At 47.7% G+C, this 22,944-nt stretch overlaps 1 protein-coding gene across 13 annotated transcripts in view; it reads right to left on the reverse strand.

Moving 5' to 3' along the window:
• The window catches only part of LOC143827135 (ankyrin repeat and fibronectin type-III domain-containing protein 1-like), a 258,996-nt gene that overhangs the window by 232,226 nt on the left and 3,826 nt on the right, over nt 1-22,944 (reverse strand). For 10 of the 13 annotated variants that reach the window (XM_077316436.1, XM_077316429.1, XM_077316438.1 and 7 more), the window contains one exon: nt 15,212-15,344. The gene's annotated coding sequence lies outside the window, so the exon portion shown is untranslated. Of the gene's footprint in view, nt 1-3,909; nt 4,018-4,527; nt 4,661-15,211; nt 15,345-15,520; nt 15,676-22,944 lie in introns of those variants that run through there. The other 3 variants (XM_077316440.1, XM_077316431.1, XM_077316443.1) reach the window with 3 other exon arrangements.

Consider the following 22,944-nt stretch of genomic DNA (forward strand, 5'->3'; position numbering starts at 1 on the left):
GAGGGAGGTGAGGCTGAGAGAGCCCTGAGATTACTGAAGAAGAAGAAGAGTTGGTTCTTATATGCCGCTTTTCTCAACCCGAAGGAGTCTCCAAGCGGCTTACGGTTGCCTTCCCTTTCCTCTCCCCACACCAAGCAGAAGCAGAAGGGACCAAAGACTTACTTCATGGACGAAAAACTTCAGGTCTCATTACCCATAGCAAAATTCTGCGCCTACGTGATACAAGCCTGTCTGAAGGGTGTACAATACCTTTAAGCATTATAACCTCCTGTCGCTTTCTCTCTATACACTATAAAAATCTACTCGTCGAAAAGTTTTAAATGTCCGTATTCCGCTCTGCGGCCGTATAAATACGCTCAACTTGACCACTCTTCGTACCCCACCGTGACTTCCAACCAATGATTACGGAGGGCAAATGGAAGCTACGCTTGGTCTGTTAAGGGCCATCAAGCTGTAGTCAACCTGAGGTGACCCCATAGGGTTTTCAAGGAAAGAGATAGTTTGCCATTAGAGCCTCTTGTGGCACAGAGTGGTAAGGCAGCAGACATGCAGTCTGAAAGCTCTGCCCATGAGGCTGCGAGTTCGATCCCAGCAGCCGGCTCGAGGTCGACTCAGCCTTCCATCCTTCCGAGGTCGGTAAAATGAATACCCAGCATGCTGTAATGACTGGGGAAGGCACTGGCAAACCACCCTGTATTGAGTCTGCCATGAAAATGCTGGAGGGCGTCACCCCAAGGGTCAGACATGACCCGGTGCTTGCACAGGGGATACCTTTACCTTTAGTTTGCCATTGCCTGTCTTGGACTTCCTTGGTGGTCTCCCTGTAACCAAGGCCAATTCAAGATCGGACCAGCTCAAGTTAGCCAGGAGCTATCCAAGCTACGCTGTAGTGACCCACAAATCACCCTTCCTTGATGAGGAAGAATTTGCATTCTCATCCTATCCTCATGGTTTCCAGAAAAGCACCAAAGGCAAATCATGGTATACATACCTTTGCCGTTCCCGTACGCACCCAAATCCAACTGATTTTATATCACCGGCACCTAGAATCACCTTTTAAAAGGACAAGCGCTGGAAAGAACCAGGGATAACTAGCAGCCATGGAAACCTGGGTGGCGTGGAGAAGTTAATACATTCAAATTCCCATTCTAAATCTGTGTGAGTGGTGCTGCTATTCATATTCATGGGGGTAAGTGTTATGCAGATATAAGAAACACAGGCGGCAGAGGAGGGGGGCGGTTGAGTGGAACTGGTTAAAAAATAAACAGGAAGGGTTTGGAGGCCAGTGAATGAAGACACTTCCTTTCCCCCCACTAGTAAAAACTGCACGTCCAGTACGATGCATATTACTTCACGATTGTTCGCTGAAAGCAGAAAGAAAGACCTCTCTATTAGGCCCAGTATGGCCCAATTATAAAGACCACTCTCTTTGTCTCCTTCCCTGCTGGTGAGGCAGACCCCTTTTGTTGTGCACCCAGACAATAATGGAACGGTAATGAAAATATAACGTGTGCTGAAAATAAGAGCCCCGATCCTCACAATTTCTCTCCTTTCATCAGGGGTCTGTTTGTCAGCCATTGTAATAAGGGACAGGCTGCCTCCCTGACCTGGAAAAAAAGCCACACGATTCTCGGTTCTGCTTTGTTTTGTTTACATCGGGAGGAGGACGGGAAACGGCTGTTTTCGTCCACCCTGGTGATTTTGCAGCACCTTCCCCCAGCGGAGGGGCAACCATGGGAAAATTTGCTCCCCCAGTCCCCAAACTATCCCCCATCCCACCTCTTTGGCAGCTTCCCGGATTAAGCAGACGTAACGTCCAGTTTTGGGTGGTCAATATAGGAATGGGAGCAAGGCAAACACATACTTGGAGGCTCCTGGGAGAGAAGTGGAGATGGCACACACGTCCGCATGACAAAACAATTGGCTCTGTTGTTAGGAAAACACACAAAACTAGCACAACAAAAATAAGAGTCCAATAGCACCTTGAAGACCAACAAAGATTATGAAGTCAACTTAACCCTCTGTCTACCCCGCTCTAGAGGCAGGGTTTGGTGGGGTAATATTCTGCCATGTTTTTTTCATTTTTATTGTGGTTTATGATTTGAGTGTTTCGAGAATAAAGAAGTGTAGGAGTGCAGACTTCTAATCTGGCAAGCCAGGTTTGATTCCCTGCTCCCCCACATGCAGCCAGCTGGATGACCTTGGGCTCGCCACAGCACTGATAAGGCTGTTCTGACCAAGCAGGAATATCAGGGCTCTCTCAGCCTCACCCACCTCACAGGGTGTCTGTTGTGGGGAGAGGAAAGGGAAGGCGATTGTAAGCCACTTTGAGACTCCTTCAGGTAGAGAAAAGCGACATATAAGAACCAACTCTTCTTCTTCTTCTTCAGCAATATCTGGGCTCTCTCAGCCCCACCTACCTCACAGTGCCTGTTGTGGGGCGAAGAAAAGGAAGGCGATTGTAAACTGCTTTGAGACTCCTTTGGGGAGAGAAAAGCGGCACATAAGAACCCTTCTACATTCTAGTAAATAAACAATGGCAAAATTAAAAGCTTCAGGCCAGTGGGACCTTTACAAGCAATGGAATTTAATCCTGGGAATAAGATATCTGATCGAGTGTCCATTCACACGAAAGCTTATCCCCAGAATTAAACTTTTGTTGTCTCCAAGAATCCCCTGGACTCAACCTTTGCTTTGCTGCTTCAAACCAAAACATCGGCCAACCTGAAAATAAAAAAAGATGATTTGACTAGCACAAAAGCAGGCAGCGAACACAAGGGGGAAAGAACCACATTCCCAACATCGCACAGATCCAAAGAAGCAACCTGATGTTCACCTTCCTGATTCCACGTCTCCCTCCAGGAGGGGAAAGGCGGGACCTCCTTCCCCCACCTCGCTTACAGAAATTTTGAAAGGAGAATTGTTGTTGTTGTTTTTTTTGGGGGGGGCGGATGTTTACACTCAACTCCAGTAAACAGATTTTCTATATTGTTGCAAAAGCTGGAGCAACGTATTTGACCAGGGGCAACAAAAGAGATGTGCCGACGCCATGGGAGACAAAAGCTCTCTGATTACTCTCAGCTCATAAAAATTATTGCCTGGGTGAGGGAGCTGAGGCTGCAGACGCTCCACTCCTGCGCTGAGCTTATAGCAGAGAAAGCTGATCCTTGGCTCTGTCATGAGCTTATGCGCATTTGTTCAGGGGTTGTTCTCAGAGGCTGCTGTCACAGGGTGAAAAGCACAGAGGCTTAATCGGGTTTTTAGATGAAAGATACACTTGCAAGCAGCCGCACTGTTCATGCCCTGGATTATCCAGGAAACCAAACACTCTGTTGACTCAAGACGCCTGCTCAAATTTCCGGTTTCACACTGGATGTGGATTTAGAAGAAGAGTCGGTTCTTATATGCCGCTTTTCTCCACCAGAAGGCATCTCAAAGCGGCTTACAGTCGCCTTTCCTTTCCTCTCCCCTGGGAGGCTGAGAGAGCCCTGAGATTACTGAAGAAGAAGAAGAGTTGGTTCTTAGGTGCCGCTTTTCTCTACCCGAAGGAGGCTCAAAGCGGCTTACGTTCACCTTCCCTTTCCTCTCCCCACAACAGACACCGTGGGAGGGAGGTGAGGCTGAGAGAGCCCTGATATTACTGAAGAAGAAGAGCTGGTTCTTATATGTCACTTTACCCGAAGGAGTCTCAAAGTGGCTAACATTCGCCTTCCCTTTCCTCTCCCCACAACAGACAGCCTGTGAGGTGGGTGAGGCTGAAAGAGCCCTGATATGTCCGCTCGGTCAGGACAGCTTTATCAAGACTGTGATAAGTCAAGGTCATATGTGGAGGAGCGGGGAATCAAACCCAGAAATTGCCGCTCCTAACCACTACACCAAGCTGGTTAAAGTTAAAGCAAAAGCACTGACCGATAGCTATGCTGTTTTCTTCCAAAGATCTCCCAAGTTTGCAGCCGACATTTTTCGCAAGGATGGCCAGGCGTGTTTCAATCCGAGGAACAAAAAGCAGCACTTAACAGAGGTCTGTTGCTTCAGAATACGGCGCCAGGAACTGAACAGACGGATTAAGGATTCAAGCCACATGCCCAGTGACAATTTGCTTCCAAGTAATTTTAAGGAGCCTCTAACACCACGAGGTAAGTTAATCGCACATTCCCCCTCATTTGCAATCGGCACAGAGGTTAACTTGCACTTAATTAGAATTAATTTTAATTTCACAGGAATAAGGGGAGCACGTTATGAAGGGTCCCTCTTGACATTTTATCTTCCAGGCTCTTTCTGCCTGCCTTGCCCTTCCCCCAGACCCTCCAGCAGGAAGCATCTGTAAGGGGGAATGTATTCTGGGAAAGACGAGGTGGCATATCGCTGGGGGACAGAGAATGTAAAAATAAAAACAGGAAAGCTTATTAGGCTGGTATTTAAAATCCGACTGTTTCCCAGATAAGGAGGAGCACGAAAGCAGGGAAGGAGGGGGAGAGGAACTGCGAAAGAAGCAGCCCAATGGAAAAAGGAACGGCGGAGGGGTACCTTTCATCCGACTCAGCCTGAAGTATGAATGGGACTCCTTGTCAGGAACAACCGAATTGCCAACTCTTAAGGCTCAGTCCCAGCTTTCCTTTTGGAAATGGCGAAAAGGCCTTGGCAGACGGCTGCAGTCACCCTAAAGGCAGAGAAGTCAGAACAGAAGCAGGCAAAAAAAAAACAAAACAAAAAAACAACCCCAACATTCATAGCCTTTTAAGGGACTTTGTTCTTTCCAAGCCTTTCATGAGGGTGGGGAGAGCTGTATGCCACATTATGTCAGAGGCCCTTCAACACACATGATGCAGAAGAAGAAGAGCTGGTCCTTATATGCCGCTTTTCTCTACCCGAAGGAGGCTCAAAGCGGCTTACAGTCGCCTTCCCTTTCCTCTCCCCACAACAGACACCCTGTGAGGCAGGTGGGGCTGAGAGAGCCCTGATATTACTGAAGAAGAAGGTTGGTTCTTATATGCCACTTTTTTCTACTAGGAGTCTCAAAGCAGCTTTCCATCACCTTCCCTTTCCTCTCCCCACAACAGACACCCTGTGAGGGAGGGGAGGCTGAGAGAGCCCTGATATTACTGAAGAAGAAGAAGAGTTGGTTCTTATATGCCGCTTTTCTCTACCCGAAGGAGGCTCAAAGCGGCTTACAGTCGCCTTCCCTTTCCTCTCCCTACAACAGACACCCTGTGAGGCAGGTGGGGCTGAGAGAGCCCTGATATTACTGAAGAAGAAGAAGAGTTGGTTCTTATATGCCACTTTTTTCTACTAGAAGGAGTCTCAAAGCAGCTTTCCATCACCTTCCCTTTCCTCTCCCCACAACAGACACCCTGTGAGGGAGGGGAGGCTGAGAGAGCCCTGATATTACTGAAGAAGAAGAAGAGTTGGTTCTTATATGCTGCTTTTCTCTACCCGAAGGAGGCTCAAAGCGGCTTACAGTCGCCTTCCCTTTCCTCTCCCCACAACAGACCCCCTGTGAAGTGGGTGAGGCTGACAGAGCAGCGTATCAGGGCTGCGACTAGTCACAGAGCAGCCCTATCAGGGCTGTGACTAGCCCGAGGTCACCCAGGTGTCTGCATGAGGAGGAGGAGGAGGGGCGGGGAATCAAACCCGGCTCACCAGAATAGAAGTCGGCGCTCCCAACCACAAGACTGCTAGACCACCACAGCTGCCGTAATACCCCCCATGCCCATTTCACAGAGGCCCGAGAGGTTCATGTCTGCTAGATATTTGAGTGGCCCAGTCAAACCATTAATCCTTTCGGCTTAACTGGCTGGACCGTTCTGTCACTCAGAACGGTGCACTTTTCACACATATACACCATGTGCTGCTTAATCTTACTTGTACTTAGGGTGCCCAATGGGACTGGATCTAGTTGTTGACTAGATAAATAGAGCCTGAAATTTCACTTCTGATAATTTTTACTTTGGGCTACAACTGTTGACAGAAGAAGGGTTAGTTTTATTCCCCTCTTTTCACTGCCCACGGGTAGTGAGGTAGATGCGGTTGAGAGAGCTCTGACAGGACTGCTCTCTCAGAACAGCTCTAACAGGACTGCGACTAGCCCAAGGTCACCCAGATGGCTGCATGTGGAGGAGCTGCATGTGGAGGAGCTGGTAATCAAACCCGGATGGATGTGAATTTAGAAGAAGAGTCGGTTCTTACATGCCGCTTTTCTCCGCCAGAAGGCATCGCAAAGTGCGGTTTAGGGGTCACAGAAACTACGAAGCAGGTTCTATTTCAACACCTGAAAACTAAGGAGGCTGTAGAGAAATGGGGCAAACCAATTCCGTGCCAGGGAAATGAGCTTTCCCTAGATATTCTAATTACTAAACTTCTAATGGATTCTAGGACAGCATTTTTTTTTTTTTGCGTGTGCTAAATTCCTTGTTTAGGCCACAAGCGTTTCAGCAGCCTGTGACTGGCCGTCTTCTCGAAGATGATACAGGCATGAATTCTCCCTGTCTTCTTATTCCTAGCTGAGATTGAGACTGCTCAAGACCCCGTAGGTCAGAAGCAGGGAGGCAACGAGAGAGAAGGGTAACAGGCACCTGAACTAGACTTATTTGGTACCAAGCTTAGCTTGGCCTTTGGCTTACCGGCCAGCAGAAGAGAACAAGGTCTCCGTGGGCCAGGATACCTGCAAGCCGTGTTTTTACACTGCGTATGTAGCAGGTCATAGACTTAACAAAACGCCAGCTGCGCTAGCATTGGCTTTTCCCCCTGTGGGCAAGCCGGATAGTTGTGTTTCGTGTCACTCCCATGTGAGTCATTTTTCACTCTGGTGCGCATACACACCTGCTGACAGCAGCACCTTCTCCACCTATACTTTTAAAAGGCTGTGGGCATCCAGTTTAGGATTCATCCTACTCCGGTTTGCTTAGTTTAATTAAGAGCTCCAGCTTTTATGTTGTGTTTTCCCCCTTTGTCAGACATTCAGCTTTACAGCAGGGATCCTCAACCTGTGGTCTTCCAGATGTTCATGGACTACAATTCCCATGAGCCCCTGCCAGCATTTGCTTTACAGTGCAGTCGGATATCTCCATTAGATGCGGGAGCTTTGCCAAATACATCACCATCCGTCATCCGCGGGCCGTCTCACTCCAGCTTCTCATAAAACAACGTTTGAGTGCAGAGGCACCTTTAAGACTCACTGAGTTTAATTCTGGGTACAATCTTTCAAGTGGGGTTAAGCAGAGACAACGCCTAGGGTCGCCAAATAAGGGGCCCTCTTTCTCTTAACCCTTTGGGTTCTCTGGGATCCTGCTGACATCAGAAGCCTACCCGGAATGTCTCCCAAACCTTAAGGCTGTTTCCAATCAACTTGCGTTGGTACCAGGGTATTTATGTTAAATCATGTTAAATCAGACCCCCGGAAGATTTAGCTTGCTTGATTTTTCCCCCTTCTTCTCTTTTTATAGAAGAAGGAAGCCTTCCGGCATCTCACTAGGCTGAGGTGCCAGTAGGGTTACCAATCCCTCCATATTTCAGATTCATTGGTATGCTTAGGGTTATTTGGCAGACTTGCATCATAATTTTAGTAGCTTTGTCTAATTTCCTGGAGGAGGGAGGGAGGGAGGGAGGGAGGGAGGGAGAAAGAAGGAAGTGGAGAGAGATAGGAAGGAAGGAAGGAAGGAAGGAAGGAAGGAAGGAAGGAAGGAAGGAAGGAAGGAAGGAAGGAAGGAAGGAGAGGAGGTGGAGGAGGAGAAGAAGAAGAGGAAGAAAAGGAAGAAGAAAGAAGGAAGGAGGAGGAGGAGGAGAAGAAGAGTTGGTTCTTATATGCCACATTTCTCTACCTGAAAGAGTCACAAAACCAGCAAACAGATGCAGCCAAGTTCCCTGTGCAAAGCCCATCTTAAGCAAGCCTCGAAAATACCGCCCTGAGTTGGCAGCTCCTGTTTGGCCTCACTCTGCCCACCTTCCACAGAGACTTCCTGACATAAACGCAGCATCAAAGGCATCATGTTCCAGCAGACTAAAAGCCCTATGGTTGCATTTGTGTGTGTTTTGGGACGATGGAACCCTGCCCATGCGGCAAATGTTTATTTTATGGCTGGCCGCTGCTATTTTGCTGTTTGTCAAGTCTGTTTTGAAAGGAAGCAGCCGCCGCCTCCGGTAGATACTCCCCAATGATGTGGTCAGGCGTAAGCCTGGATGGGGGGGGGGGGATACACACCTGATGCGGACAGGCACGCATCTGCCATGCTCACATCCCAAAGATCGTGCAAAGAGATCGCTGTGGCATCCGCCAGGGCTAAACAAGCAGCACTGAAACTGGCCCTGATTAAAGAAATCCCAAACAGAACACATCCCGTTGGGGGATATGAAGAAGTGGGCTTGCACTCAAAAGCTCACACCTTGAATAAATCTTTGTTGGTCTTAAAGGTGCCACTGGACTCTGATTTCGTTGGGGGTCAATGCAACATGGGCAGTCTTAGAAAAGCATCACGACCAAGTAGTCCTTGGCCGTCCAGAACATACAGCCCGGGACGCAACAAGAAACAAACCATCACGGCACGTACACATTTATTGTTCTTGCTGGACATTTCTCTCTTGCATTCCTGCAAGGAAGATTCAGATGCCCAGGAGGGGATTCTGCCAAGCTATTGACCCTTTTTATATCCCAGGGCAATTTCAGCCGGTTTGCCGACTCCGTTCGCAGCCTTCCCCTGTCTCTAGCCCGTATTTCTGTCACTCCTTAACTGCTGTTTGGCTGCGGTTTTTATTAAGTCATAATAATAAAGCTGCTGCAAAGAATCTTTCTGAAATGTCTGCCGCCATGTTCCTTTGCAAAGCAGCTCGATAGACACAGAAGCCTTTATTGGCATTAAGAGCAATATAGGTGAGAAGATGCGGAATGATATAATTAAAATCAACAGAATTTCTCGATTTCATTACAAACGAAGCACTGATTCTAAAAACACGACCTAAAAACGCTGCTGTATGGGAGGATCCACAGCACACAATCAATTTGTTTAATATATACAAAATATATATTTCAGATGGGCATGTGTACAGCACAGTAAATGCCCCTTTGGCCCTAGTGTCCTCTCGAGAATCGGCTAATGTTGACAGAGAGAACGGAAGAAGTTTATGAGCATAGATGGTCCTTCACCTTCTCCTCTCAGCATACAGAGAGCAGAGCAGCCAGCCTGGGATACTTCCGACTCTTTCAAGAGGATGCTTTAGGATGCTTAGGGCTGATCCTGCATTGAGCAGGGGGTTGGACTAGATGGCCTCTATGGGCCCTTCCAACTCTATGATTCTATGATTCTATGATCCTGCGTTGAGCAGGGGGTTGGACTAGATGGCCTGTATGGCCCCTTCCAACTCTATGATTCTATGATTCTATGAGGGTCTGGGAAGCTTCCACGTTCCGTTACCTACAATGATCTCCTAGTCCAACCCTTTTCTCCTCTACATTGCAAGAGGAGGAAACAGCCCAAAGCCTAGTTTTGGAAGCTGGAAAAGGAAGAAACGGCAGATCCCAAGGTGGGGCACCACAGAAACCTGCAGCAGCCCAAAATAATGCCAATTGTTTGGATTTTATTAATCGTCCCAGAGACCTGGCAACCAACATGCATCCAAGAGGCCTCTGTTGGCGGAAGTGCAAAGGGTGAACATTTGGCATTTGGTTGAGGTCGACCCAAATCATCACTTCCAATTGGCCCCCAAGCTCCCCCCCCCTACTACGACGGAAACCAATCTGCCTAACCCACTGGGTCCCAGTAAGAGTTGAGCGGAGGCTCTTGCAATTCCATTTTCTAATGTTATTGTTATGATCATGTTAAGTTATTGTTGTTATAATGTTATTACTGTCATTACTGTTATCACCTGTTACCTTGAGACTGCCTTGAGACTCCTTCGGGTAGAGGAAAATGGTATATAAGAACTAACCTCCTTCTTCAGTAATCTCAGGGCTCTCTCAGCCTCCCCTCCCTCACAGGGTGTCTGTTGTGGGAAGAGGAAAGGGAAGGTGATTGGAAGCCACTTTGAGACTCCTTTGGGTAGAGAAAAGTGGCATATAAGAACCAACTCTTCTTCATTAGTAGACGCTTGTTTCAGAGACAGAAAAACCACCACCGCACAAAGACTGAAGGAAGAACACGGAAAAGGATCCATATTTGAACACGTTAAGGAAAGATTTTGTGTGTGTGTTATGTGGGGGGGGGGGGGAAATACTGAAATTGTGCCTTCCCACTCAAAACAATGTGAATTAGACATTAGAGTAATGAGTAGTTTCTGGAAGCCGGTATGTTCTCCCTTTTTAAATTGGCTCTTCTGTGCTAAATACAGACGCAGGAAGCCTGATTTACATATCTAGACAGACGGGGTGGAAATGCAGAGGTGGAATAGACTGTGCTGTTTCAGACTGCAGGTAGAGGGTCACGTTTAGAAATGCCTCCCCTTGTTAAAAGCTTCCTGAAAATAGAAAGCCGGCAGAGAAAGAAACCTTCTCCCGTGCTGGGCTGGCCGTCTTTCTGAATCAGGTTTTTCACACGGGAGGACGTTCAACATTGGAATTTCAACATCGGCGGTCTTAACGACTACCGAGATGATGCCGCCAGATTCCTAGCATCTGCTCGTCTGATTTAAGAGTCGGTATGGCCATGAATCCCAGCCAGAGAAGTTGCTTGTTATAAAGGAATGCTGTATTTTGGAGAAGTAGCCTTTAAACCTGTAAGTATATATGCTGTTGTGGTTGTTGTCAGCCATTCTGTTGTGCCCGACGCTTGGCGATCCCATGGCACAGCCACCGCCATGACCCCCAATCCCACATGGCCTCCATCAGCCGTGCAATGTTCTGGCCAGGGTCCATTTTGATCACGCCCAACCATCGCGCCCTTGACGGCCTGGTTTCCTTTAGCCACTGACCAATCCCAGCATAACCGCTTTGAGTTGGATCGCATGACGCAGCCAAAGTAAGAGCCGGAGTTCCGTGATTTTGCCTACAGGCTTTTGGCCCTGTAGCATTTCCTTGTTGGTGACTTTTGTCATCTATGGTAGCGATCCCCAACCTGTGGGCCACGGACCACATGTGGTCCGTCGACTAATTGGAGGTGGGCCGCGAAGGACGCCTTCTCCCCCCCCCCGGCCCTTTACAACACACTTTGGGTGTCATTGTCTCCCATCCCTCCCAGATGGGACTGTCTTGTTGCAGAGAAACAAGCTCAGGGTTCCCATTGATTTGTCATTGTCAGGAGTTAAAATTTCCATGAAAATAAAATGTTCCTTATGTTCATTGTTGTGGCGTGTCTGTCTCTTATTTTGAAGGGATGTTTAAACATCACCATAGCGATCAGAGAGCGTTAGGGCAGTGGTTGAGAGCAGAGGAGTAAACTACCCCCACACACACACACCAGGCCTCAGTAAAATTGTCAAGCGTTAAGCGGTCCCCGGTGATAAAAAGGTTGGGGACCACTGATCTATGGGACCTGCAGAAGCCTTCTCCAACACCAGAGTTCAAACAAATCGATTCTTCTCTTGCCTGATGTTTTCATCGCCCAACTTTCGCAATAAGTGACCATTGGAAATGTGATAGATCTAAACTAATTACGTTTGGCAGCCAGGCTTAGGTCCTTGCTCTTCCATGTTTGATACACACACACAAGATGAAGCTGCCTTGAACTGAATCATCTCACTGGCCCATCACAGCCTGTAGTACTGTCTTGTCTCACTGGCGGCTGGTTTTCCTTCGACGTCGCCTCCCACCTGATCTTTTAAGTTGAAGATGCCAGAGATTGTCTGCCAAGGAGATGTCAAAAAGTGAATAAGTCCTTTCGTTTTTCCAAAATAAAAAGGCCTCATCCTGCATCCAGCTGGACAGTCAAAAGGATTTAAAATGGCGATCTGTCTCACTGCTGCTCTTTCTCGTTGTTGTTGTTATCTGCAACGGGAGTTGCTCCAACACGATAGGTATTTTCGGAAGGGGCAGGAACGGGTTGCCTCCAGCTGATCTTTGGCCCACGCTTGAACCCACAAGTTGGAGGGAGAGGGAAGATGGAATGGAACATCTTGACCTTGGTTTCCCTCCCTCAACATCTGCCTCTCCCTCACCCTTTTCTTCTTAGTGCAGGAAAAGAAGAAGATAGTTAAGGGCCAAACTAGCTGCATTGTTCAGAGCTCTGTAAATGGATCTCTGCTCTCTGTCCCTCCACCCCCACTTTAAAGGTATGAGTGAGAAGTTGGATTTAGCAGGTATGGAGGGATGGGGCTTAACCCTTCCCTCCCCAAATCATCCCCTAGCTCTAGCCTAATGGTCCTGTCAAAGGACCCCATGCCACACCCGTAGAGAGCTGGCTGAGATGAGGAAAATGGTATGAGGGAGATGGAGAAAGGGGCCAGTCCGCTTCTTCCAGCTGCCATTAAACCACACAAGAACCATAGATGGTCTTCCCAACTCCAGATAGAGTTTGATCCTCCCTGAGCAACAGACAAAACAATCCCTGTTTCTGCATGTGCCGCTCTTCTTCTTCTTCTTCTTCTTCTTCTTCTTCTTCTTCTTCTTCTTCTTCTTCTTCTTCTTCTTCTTCTTCCCTCTTCTTTCCTCTTCTTTCCTCTTCTTCTTCTTCTTCTTCTTCTTCTTTCCTCTTCTCCCCGATGTTTCCCTCCCCTCCTCCTGCCACAGCTTCCATAAAGCCACATGCAATCCAGAGAAGCTGTAACACAGCAGCAACTGGGGAGGGGGGGGGGATCTGTTGCTAGGCAACAACTCCAAATCCCTACAGCTCCTTTCAATTGCTTCCCCCAATTTTCCTGCAAACATATGCTGCTAGACATCTAAGGGAAGGAGCAATGGCTTGCAGGGGGTAATTAGCCTTGGACAGCAAGCCTGTGGCCTGGGTGGGCAGGTGGCCCGTGGCTGGCCACTTCTTTCCCCCACCGGTTTTCACCATGGCCCTCCGGCGAACGTTGTTCCCACCTCGGGATTTAAAACGAGGTTAGCTTTCCCCAACAGCTAAGCTCATTGCACAACTGTTGACGACACAACTGGACCGGAATTAGCAACTGGAGACCTCCTGGGTGGAATGAATCCCCACCACCTCTCTATGTGCTAAACAGGCTGGCTCCTGCTTCTAAACTATTAGCAGTCGAGTCTTTTGCTCTCACGGGCCCGTAAGATTGACCCGTTGCAGAGGGCTCCCAAAGGAAGTGCTGCTGTGAGGCTGACGGTAAAGCCACAACAAACCAAAATTCCAGCCAGGGGGAATTTTATTCCAAGGGCCCTCACAGAATAATAGACATGTGGAACAAGAGAGCTGCAGAAAAGGAGGAAGGGGGCGAAAACGCCCTTTCTAGCTCTTCCGTCGAAGGAACGCCACTGTTGGGTTGAAGAGGAGGAATTGAGCCCTTCCTCACTGCTGCTTACCAATCTGGGTGACTGTTATTCCACACTTGTTCCACATGGGGTTGGACAGTGGCAGATGGGGACAAGGAAAAGTGGGGAAGATCCTTACACGAGTGGATCACTGGTTTCAGGTTCTAATACCATGTGCTCTCCCCAATTCTGGGATATCCCTTTAGGGAGAGGAAAAGGAAGGCGTCCATAAGCCACTTTGAGCCTCCTTCGGGTAGAGAAAAGTGGCTTTCCTCCTCCTCCTCCTCCTCCTCCTCCTCCTTCTTCTTCTTCTTCTGCTTCTTCTTCTTCTGCTTCTTCTTCTTCTTCTGCTTCTGCTTCTTCTGCTTCTTCTTCTTCTGCTTCTTCTGCTTCTCCTTCTCCTTCTTCTCCTTCTTCTCATTCTTCTCCTTTACAAAGCTAGGCCCTCGTATCTCCAAATTCTGGAGACATACCAGTTAAAAAGAGCGTTTCTGTTAGCTCGCCTACACATCCTTCCCTCAAATATGACCGGAGGTAGATTTTTGCAGATTCCCTCTCAGGAGAGATATTGTTTGCACAGGTGTAACGTCCCTGGCATGTTATGCTACATACTTTTGGGATGTCCTAGGTTCACACTACATCGCCACCCTTTGGCTGAATATGGGAAGAGATCTGTGTTGATGAGAAACAGTGGATGGATTAAAACTATACTACGTGAGAAGGACTCAGCAATAATTGTAAGAGTAGCTAAGTCTTTATTGGCAAGCTTAAACGAAAATCTTTCCACTATAGATTCTGTTCAGCTTTATGCTTTGCTATTTTACGCCAAGAACGGGACTCTGACATTGGTTTCAGTTCACTGGATTCTGGAAAAGATATTATTTTCCTGCTTTGTTGTAGTGGAAGTTGCCTAATGCATGTTATATGTAACAAACCAAAGTATTAGACTCTGACAATGGAAAAAGGAGCTGGATTTTATACCCTGCTTTTCACTACCCAAAGGAGTCTCAAAGCGGCTTACAGACGCCTTCCACTCCCCCACAAAAGACACCCTGTCAGGGAGGTGAGGCTGAAAGAGCTCTGATAAAACTGCTCTGTGAGAACAGCTCTAACAGGACTGCATGTGGAGGAGTGGCTTGGCAGATTAGAAGCCACCGCTCTTATTCACTACAGCAAGTTGGAGGGCAACCCCCCCCTCCCCCGTGTAAAAGAAAGGGGATGTTCGTAGCCATGTATTAGGACCAACCCACATATTACAAGGTAGGATTCATGATCAGAAAAATGAACACATGGAAGATTCTTATTTTAAGAAGAAGAAGAAGAGTTGGTTCTTATTTGCTGCTTTTCTCTACCTGAAGGAGTCTCAAAGCGGCCTTTTCTCTCCCTGAAGGAGTCTCAAAGGAACTTACATTTGCCTTCCCTTTCCTCTCCCCATCACAGACACCCTGGGAGGGAGGTGCGGCTGAGAGAGCCCTGAGATTACTGAAGAAGAAGAAGAGTTGGCTCTTATATGCCACTTTTCTCTCCCTGAAGGAGTCTCAAAGGAACTTACAGTCGCCTTCCCTTTCCTCTCCCCACAACAGACACCCTGGGAGGGAGGGGAGGCTGAGAGAGCCCTGAGATCACTGCTCAATCTGAACAGCTTTATCAGCTTTATCAGCTGTCTTTCTCCCCCCCTGAAATACAAGCTCCATCAGAAAACTGTCCCTGCACCATTGAGAAGGGGAATTTGCCATCACAATTCCTGGCTGCTTCCAACCTAAAAGATATCAAGAGAGCCAACTGTAGATCTGCTGTGCTAATATATAGTCAGGCCCTCCAAAATACCCTTGGAAACATAAAGCAATGCAGCAAATCTCTGTGAATTCTTACCACTTGGAGTCACAGGAGACCTTTTCCCAAGCCACTTCTGATGCTCCCTACCAAATTCCACTTCTGCAGACGTTACAGTTTCATTTCACCAAGAAAGGGCCTGTTGCCACTCGAAGACACAGCCAGGAGTGATCTGCAAATAAAAAATAACAAGAAAATTTATATATCAGTCCCCAGCTACTGCGCTGTTATATAACTTCATGACAGGCGCCCGCAATAATATTTGGTATGTACACAGTGCTCTCATCGCTAATGCTTTGCATACACCAACTCAGCAGCCTCTAAGGGCAAAACTTGAGGTAGACCTACTTGTTTATCCAAGGATCGAAAGGGGGGAGGATGATGAGAGCAAGAAGCAGTAATTTTCATGGCCCCTTGGTGACGTCAACGTTTAAAGCAGGCCTTCCGTTCTCAGCTCCTGGTTCTGCCGACATTACCCCCAGCTCTTGCTGAGTTTAGTGGCAGAAGCTGTTGGATTTGCTCAGCAGGGCGATGACAGAGAACCTGCATTTAACAGGCGGCGGAGAGAAACGCTCAAACAGCTCAGCCTAATGAGCGTTCCCAAAATACCGGCAGGATCTCTGACCTCTCCTTCCCGCAACCCTCAGATGTCTAATCTAAGAACTGTTCCGAAGCCTTCCTAGATGCAGGCCGTGTCACGGGGAGGTTCATTTAACGCATTTCCGTTGGCAAAAAGTCTACTCTCTCAAGTTTCCAGGGAGCTCTTCTGATCTGACGTTTGCCCGACGAGAGAGTCAATTCACTTTTTAAAAAGGAGCAGAACTAACAAGAAGTGACTGCTAAGGCATAAAAGGAGCGAGTAAAACGCATCGATTTATAAAGGCTGTTTTGCGTTCTCCAGAAAGGAAGGTACTCAGGGTACATCCGTGGACACAAGGTATTTCCTTCCATTTTTGTAACAGCCCCGGGTAGCTACTAGAGCAGAAAGTGGTTAACTTCTGAAAGGTATGCACCAGGGCTCATGTCTGCTTTGCTAGCAATGCCAGTTATTACCATGCAGCAGAAGAAAAGACCTTGGTGTATTCTGTATTCACAGCTCACACTCCAGGACTGTATCCAAGTGACCCGATGAATTAACTCACCACCACCTTGCCTCAGAATTGCCACTTTGAAAATCCTTGCCAAGGACGGTCAGCAGTCACAAGCCAGTCACTTTCAGATATTTATTTATGTATATTTAGACTGCTCTTTAGAAGGCCAGATCCTGAAGATGAAACTCAAATCCTTTGGCCACCTCATGAGAAGGAAGGACTCCCTGGAGGAGCCTCATGCTGGGAGCGATCGATGGCAAAAGAAGAAGGGGGAGACAGAGAACGAGGTGGTTTGATGGAGTCACTGAAGCAGTCGGTACAAGCTTAAATGGACTCCAGGGAATGGTAGAGGACAGAAAGGCCTGGAGGAGCATTGTCCATGGGGCCGCGATGGGTCGGACACGACTTCCCACCTAACAACAACAACTGCTGCATCTCAGAGACTCGTGGTGGTTTACAATAAAAGGATAAAAACAACATGTCCATGAAAATCCCAATACATAATACATAAAAAACATAAAGATGGTAACCAGTGCAGATGACATAACACAAGCTGGGTGTGGGCCCTCCAAGCTGTAATAGTGAGGACCCTCACAGCCACATTTTGTACCAACTGTAATTTCTGGGTCAAAGTCAAGGGTAGGTCCACGCAGAGCGAGTTACAGTAGTCTAGTCTGGAAGTGACCATTGCATGGATCACCGTTGCGAAATTACTTGCTGCAGTGAGCTCATAAAGACCCCACACACACACACTGCAAAAGAAGCACTAATTATGTACTGCTGAATGTCCGGGAATATTTTGGAAGATGTGAACTCTGTACCTTACAGGAAAGACAAAAATTCACCACATCTCATGATCTCTGCACCCTGACAGGTTACTTTACAGGAAAGATTTATTCCCCGCACAGCTTTAAGGCGAAGAAGAATGTAACACAACAAGTTATTCGGCTCAAGGAAAATTGCACAGAATTTGAGGGCGAAAACACCACAATCCATGACAGAAGCAAGCCGAGTCGATGCATAATGCAAGGAGGTAAATGCCTCCGAGCCAAAAACTCCTCCTGGCTACAAAACCATTCAAGCAAAAGTCAGGCATGCGTTCCTAGTGATGCTTCCACAACCCAAACAGCAATGTACATGTTAATAGGACCTGGGTACCTACATCCTGTTCATGTACAGTTGCAAGTAAAAGCTGAACGGGCTTTTAACCCCCCAAATTTCACACAGAATCAGGCTGCAGAGTCCCTCAGAATATCTACCAGGCTGCAGCATTAAAGAACCTATTTCAAAAATAAGCCCTCAAAATGCACAAAAAGGTTCATCCATACAGAGTGTTTGTTCAGGAAGAACACCAATGACCCGAAAGAGGAGAGAGAGAAAATCCCTTTCTTGGAACAAATAAAAGCCCTTACTTATCATCTAAAGCAGACGATTTTCGCTTGTCCACAAGCCTATTTATGGACAGAACTCAATTTAAACACACACACAATATGAAACTATAAAGGCTATGGGGAAGGGGGACGATTTCTGAGGGGTAGCGGCGTCATTCCATGATAGCAGATCAAACCAGGAGTCCCGTACCACCCTAAAGACTAAGAAGACGGCATTCCAAAATAAATTTTCATGAGTCAGCCAAATAGCTTCCAACATATCGCTAAAGAGAGAACTGGGGAATATTCTCACACTTGCATCCTAAAACTCAAACCAGTTCTCCCAACTCAGTGTAGTGGTTAAAGAGTGGTGGCCTCTAATCTGGGTCGCCAGCTGGGTGACCTTGGGCAGGTCCCAGTTCTCTCAGAGCTCTCCCAGCCTCAATAAGGTGTCTGTTGTGGGGAGAAGAAGGAAAGGCTACTGGAAGCCACTTTGAGACTCCTTTGTGTAGGAAAAAGAGGGCTACAAAATGCCAGGTCTTCATCTCCCAACAAAACACTTCAAACACCACTAGGAAAAATATTAAGGGTTTTTAAAATTAGTTTATTATATGCATCTGTTGTGCCCGTATCCTTTTAGAAGCTCTACTTCAGCAAGCCAAGGTTGTTGAGATTCAGGTCTATTTTTATTTGCGGCTTAGCTCTCTCTGTTAGAGACTGTTCGGTTTAGGGCCCAAGAAGTAAAAATAACCACTTATAATGATGTTGACAAACCCCTCATGTATAATGTTTTTCCAGAAAGCCTTACAATCTGTTTTCACACTGCATTTTTTAAGTCACCCCCCCCCCCCCCCGCTTCCTAATTCTGCTGGCTTCCTTGTTGAGAAACAACAACAGTACGATCAGTTTCCAGTTATAATGGACCAAAGACAGAGCTTTTAAAGAGACTTCTGAGAGAGGCTTCGTTGGCAAATGCGCATTTCCGCTATTCAAACACTTTTCTGAAGCCACATAAAAACCTGCTGAACCTGTTTACCGGAGGCAGAAGGAAGAGGAGAACATGTACCAGAAGCATCCTTTTTTTCAAAACTTTCTGCACCCTGGGGGGGAAGAAATTTCAAAGGAGGGACAGGGAAGACCGACAGGTTGATTAACAGGTCAAACTTGTTCCCAGCCTGGGACAAAGCCCCAGTTAGATGCAGGTAGGTTTGCCAAAAACGCACAGCCTGCTCCTAAACCTATTACAGCAGGGTTCTCAACCTTCCTAATGCCGTGACCCTTTTGTGGGTCCTCCTGTTGTGGGGACCCCCAACCATAAAATTACGCAAGTGTCTTTTCAAAGAAATCAAACTTAAACTGAGCCATGGCGTGAAGATCCATGGTTCATGATTGCATATAAATTGTTTTTTTCCCCGGGGTTTCTCAGTTCAGTTCTGCCTCTTGCCCCACCATGCCGATTTCACTCGTTTCCGCTGCTCCAGACAGACGGACGCTCTATCTCGATCTACCCCGCAAGGCTGCTGTGTGGATGGCGACACCCCGACCCCCTGGCCAAGCTGCTTGCCCTGCCACAACCCCTGTGAAAGGGCTGTTCGACCCCCAAAGGGCTCCTGACCCCTGGGTTGAGAACCACTGCCTTTCTGCAATACAGTGCAAAGCCTTCAACAAGATAAAGTTTTCACAGATGTGGTGATGCTACATACCAAATTTCTGTACAGGAGCAAATGTCAGGGGTCCCACTGTAAATGCACAGATGTTTTTTGTAGGACAGTGCAGGTTTTCTTTTTTGGGTGGAAACCCTGCTCTAAATATTCTTGCATTTTACAACCTTCCCCTCCCGGTTTCAGCCTTAGAAGAACCGTTGACTGCGTCATTCTCTCCCCCTTTATTTTCCCATCCACGGCCTCCCGGGTTAGTTCATCTAAACCTCATCTAAACCTTTCCTCTCCCTATCATTCATCCGAGCACGTTTATTTGTTTTATTAATTGGATTTACAGCCCGCCGCTCTCAGAAATCGGCTCGTGGCGGGTCACGTAAAAGAAAACCCATGCGATAAAATTCAATAAACCCCCTATTAAAGCCCAATCACAACACACACAAATCTTAACCGATGGCGAAAAGCCCATGGCCCTCCTTAAAACAAGACGGCCCTTGCGAGGGCAGCATGGGGGAAGCAAGATGTCCAGGTCCCAGTGCCAAGGGGGACCCCATCCCCTGCTCTAGCACCAGCCCCGACCATAAACCTGGTGGCAGAGCTCTGTTCTGCAGGCCTTTTGGAAAGCAGTAAGCTCTCCGTGCCTCATGAGCACAAGAAACGTTTTCTGTACCACCCAGAAACACACAGCATTCAGGTTTCCGGATTCTGGGAAGCATCTAGCTGACATTTAATAACTCAGAGCAAGGCCATGTTTCTTTGCTCTTTTTAAAAGCAACGCAAAGTGTCAGGTCACGGTAACTCAGGTACAATCGGCCGTCTGGAGTGTGTTCTTTCCAAGAACATTCTTGAGGCGAGCGTTGCAACAAGAGCTGACAACAAGCCTTGCTCAAGCATCACCAGTCTATGGTTACCAGATCCATCAGGCCAGTGCAGCACAGGGGTTAGAGGAGCGCTGAAGACCAATAAGATTGCAGGGTATAAGCTTTCCAGAGAAAGAACCCCGCGTGATAACTGGACTTAAATCTTGCTCTTCTGCCGCAGGCCAGCACAGCTGCCAGCCTGGAACTAGCTTGTCAGCCTGGGATGTGGGAGGCCCAAGTCTTAATGGAAGCTTGCTGGGTGAACTTGGATCAGCCATGCACTCTCCTCTTAGTTCATAGGGTTGTTGTGAGGCTTCAACAGAGGGGAGAGGAACAACGTAAGCCACTTCATGTTCCCACCAGGGAGAAAGGTGAAGTAAATCATTTCAGGACTGACAATAATTTTAGCTGGCCAAAAAGAACTTGGCTTGTGTCCATCCATTCCATGCACAGAATCATAGAGTTGGAAGGGACCTCCAGGTTTATCTAGTCCAGCCCCCTACGCAATGAAGGAAATTCACAACTACCTGCCAAACAATGCTCTCTACTCTTGTCCTAAAACCTACATATTGGAAGGTGGCAAGTAAACCAAAACAACTCCCCTACAGCCTTCTCATACACTAAGAGCTGCTGCAGCTTAATCCAGGGATTCCCAGACCCCCAAGGGGTCCTCAGGAGCTCCAGAGGGGGTCTGCAGCCTTTCCCTTCCTTCCTTAATGGACTCACCCACAAGTTAGGGGGCTGATCATTCCCCTTGTTCCCACTCCCAAGCATGAGTGCGTTCCCTTGTGGTTTCTGCACCAGGGAGGAGGGTGGAGCCTTGCACACTTAAAGCTATCCCCTGTGCAAGCACCGAGTCATGTCTGACCCTTGGGGTGACGCCCTCTAGCGTTTTCATGGCAGACTCAATACGGGGTGGTTTGCCAGTGCCTTCCCCAGTCATGACCGTTTACCCCCCAGCAGCAAGCTGGGTACTCATTTTACCGACCTCGGAAGGATGGAAGGCTGAGTCAACCTTGAGCCGGCTGCTGGGATCGAACTCCCAACCTCATGAGCAAAGCTTTCAGGCGGCTGCCTTACCACTCTGCGCCACAAGAGGCTCTTCTTGCACACTTACTCCCATCCTAAACCGCCTCCTGTCTCTCTTTCGCTCTCCTCAGTCATCCTCGAGCCTGCCTGTCAACACAGTGGTGATGTCACTTGTGGGGGGGGGGTGGCAGGGAGGCGTGGCCAGCTGGTACCACTTTCAGGGCTCCTCTGAGCTGCAGGCCTCTACTAAGCTGCCGACATTAAAGTAATTCTTAAGAACTTGGCCTATGTCCAACCATTCCATGCATAGAGTCATGGAGCTGGAAGGGACCTAGGTATCTAGTCCAACCCCCTGCACAACGAAGGAAATTCACATCTATCTGCCCACTCACAGGGACCCCAATTCCATGCCCGAGTGATTCCCCCCCCCCCTCCACCACCAAAAATCTCCAGAATCCAGACTGGCCTGGAGGAAATCCACCTACCATCCCACAGTGGCAATCAGCAACTCCTTGGGTATGCAAGAAGGGCCACAAGAGACAAACACTGGCACACCCCTTCCTGCCCACCCACTCCCAATCTGCCTAAGTTCATAAAACCAGCATTTTTGTCCGATGGCTATCTAGCCTCTGCTTAAAAGCTTCCAAAGAACATGGCATTAAGAGTTGGCAATTCTATGCCCTTCCCCCACTACAGCCTGTCCACCTTTACCTGTCCGAATCACCCAAGGAGCTTCCACAGTCAGATGAGGCTATGAATCTGGGTCTCCTAGACTCCACTCTGAAGCTCTGTTTTGCAGGCCTTTTGGAAAGCAGTAAGCTCTCCATGCTTACTGGGGTAGTCAAACTGCGGCCCTCCAGATGTCCATGGACTACAATTGTAGTCCATGGAATTGTAGTCCATGGACATCTGGAGGGCCGCAGTTTGACTACCCTTGCTCTAAACTCTACACCACCCTGGTTTTCAGGCTGCCTGCTGCTGGAGAGTAGCAAGCATCCAGATTTAGTTGAGCCACCCAACTAAGGTGGTATCACGTCACCCAGAGTGTGCTGCCAGGCCTTTGCCAACCTCCAGGATAACCCAACAGCAACATAATGCAGGGTATAACAACAACAGAAAATTCATTCTGCTTCTCCAGTAACGTTGGATTATGTATAACCCTAGGCTGTTAACTGAGTCGGCAAGCATCAGCTGAACCCCACAGAAAGTGAGGAAACACAATGAGACTATCTTAAATGAGACTATCAAGGATGCAAACTGAGTCTACAATTTCCCAGTTTCAGTAATGCCATAGCCGCTTGCTGGGCAATTACATGAGCGTGTCAAAAATCTGACATGTGAAATGGTCCCGATGACCTCTTCCCAAAGGCAGCTCAACAAACAGCAATTCTGAACCCAAGACGTTCGAAAGCGATTTTTTTTTAAACTTCAGCACTTAGCTAAGCGCTAATGACATAAAAAGGACTGTCTACCTAATTATAGTAACCGCTAGTTTTATAAAGGGGAAATCAATACAGAGTTTTATCAAGGGCAGAAAAGACATTTGGAAAATTGCTTTTTTAGACAACAGTAATATTCAATATCTGCGGTACAAAATCATTAGCCACAGAGACACCGCAAAGCAGCTGATTTATGCCGCTGCTTTTTAAAAAAAAAACAGAGTTTCACTAGAACCAAAATAGATTTGGGTAGCCGTGTTGGTCTGAAGCAGCACAACAAAACAAAATCACTCGAAAGCTCACGCCTTGAATAAATCTTTGTTGG

This window comes from Paroedura picta, chromosome 17 (assembly GCF_049243985.1).
Source record: "Paroedura picta isolate Pp20150507F chromosome 17, Ppicta_v3.0, whole genome shotgun sequence".
Classification (NCBI taxonomy): domain Eukaryota; kingdom Metazoa; phylum Chordata; class Lepidosauria; order Squamata; family Gekkonidae; genus Paroedura; species Paroedura picta.